The sequence below is a fragment of the Meriones unguiculatus genome, chromosome 20, assembly GCF_030254825.1.
Source record: "Meriones unguiculatus strain TT.TT164.6M chromosome 20, Bangor_MerUng_6.1, whole genome shotgun sequence".
Lineage (NCBI taxonomy): Eukaryota > Metazoa > Chordata > Mammalia > Rodentia > Muridae > Meriones > Meriones unguiculatus.
In genome coordinates, this window is record NC_083367.1 from 7,518,054 (window position 1) to 7,519,499 (window position 1,446).

Consider the following 1,446-nt stretch of genomic DNA (forward strand, 5'->3'; position numbering starts at 1 on the left):
TACCAAAGAAAGCTTTGTTTCTGAGTTGCTTTTTTCTTCATGTATAGAAAGTATAAATGAGGACTTGGCCCAAATTAGAGGATGATCCATGGACAACTTTTGAATGAATCAACTAAAATGACCACCTCCAAATTCCTCATCCCAGTTTTTGTCTTTAGCCATCTAAAAGGCAGATTTTTGGTACTTCCTGCAATCTACTAACAAGAGCTCTGTTTCATTTTTTTCTCTTCTGGGTCACACAGTCTTTCTAAAGCTCACCATCTCTAATCTATGCATAGTTCAAATTTATGAAATGAGAACCCAGAGGCCATATACTCAGTGCATATGTTGTGTGACCATGAATATCCAATACCTCAACTCTTGAGTTAAGGCAAAGGAAATGGCCTCTGTTGAACTCAAGGAGGCCCCACATTCACCATATCATCATGTTACTCAGCAAGAATCTGAAAGCTGTTCTGGAAAAGAATGGTTGATCTTTGGAGATGAAGAACACTGCAGGAGAATTTCCCAAGATATCAGATGACTGTATACCCCATTTTCTGACCAGATTCAGGATAACATAGTTTTCATAACACCTGGATATTTACTATCACTCACTATTACTACACCTCAAATGATATTCCCTATTATAAGATCTTGAAGAATAGTACAATGAACTGGGCCTGCTGACATCATTGGAAAGTATCTTGCCATTTTCTGTGGCATGAATACAGGCAGTCACATGGCCTTTGAAATCATCATATGACTACTTTCTACTCTTAAAGAAGACAAACATATTTTTACTGTGGAAGAGCACTTGCTGTTCTTTTGTCATACCCTTTGCTACACCACTCTTTTTATTCCACACTGATCTTGGATGAGAAGCACACAGAAGTCACCCTGGTACATACCTCATCTTTTGGAAGTAATATCCATTCTATGGATCATGTGATTAACAGTTCCTGCTAACCTAATTAAGCCATGACTTCTTCCTTTCTTGTGTGCATCATACACTTCCTTCTAAACACTATCTACAGTGAACGAATTCCAAAATTTCATGAGATAAGAATGCAGAGGTCAGCCCGGATAGCTCAGTCGGTAGAGGATCAGACTTTTAATCTGAGGGTCCAGGGTTCAAGTCCCTGTTCAGGCGTTGGATTTTTTGCCGCTCTGGAGTGCAGTAAAATAGCGAAGTGGGTAGGTACCCGCCTTCAAAAAAAAAAAAAGGGGGGGGGGGGACTGGAGAGATGGCGAAATGGCTCAGAGGTTAAGAACACTGACTGTTCTTCCAAAGGTCCTAAGTTCAATTCCCAGCAACCACATGGTGGCTCATAGTAACCTATATTGAGATCTGGTGCCCTCTTCTGGTGCGCAGGCACACATGCAGACAGAATGCTCTATAAATAATAAATAAATAAAAAAAAAAAGAAAGAATGCAGAGGTCAAATTGTAGCATTTTATTCAACT

The 1,446-nt window shown here is 39.7% G+C and overlaps 1 non-coding gene across 1 annotated transcript; it reads left to right on the plus strand.

Annotated features, from left to right (window-relative positions):
* The first annotated feature begins 1,059 nt into the window (after positions 1 to 1,059).
* On the plus strand, positions 1,060 to 1,132 carry Trnak-uuu (transfer RNA lysine (anticodon UUU)). Its single transcript has one exon. It is a non-coding gene; the product is annotated as a tRNA-Lys (tRNA).
* Positions 1,133 to 1,446: the final 314 nt, after the last annotated feature.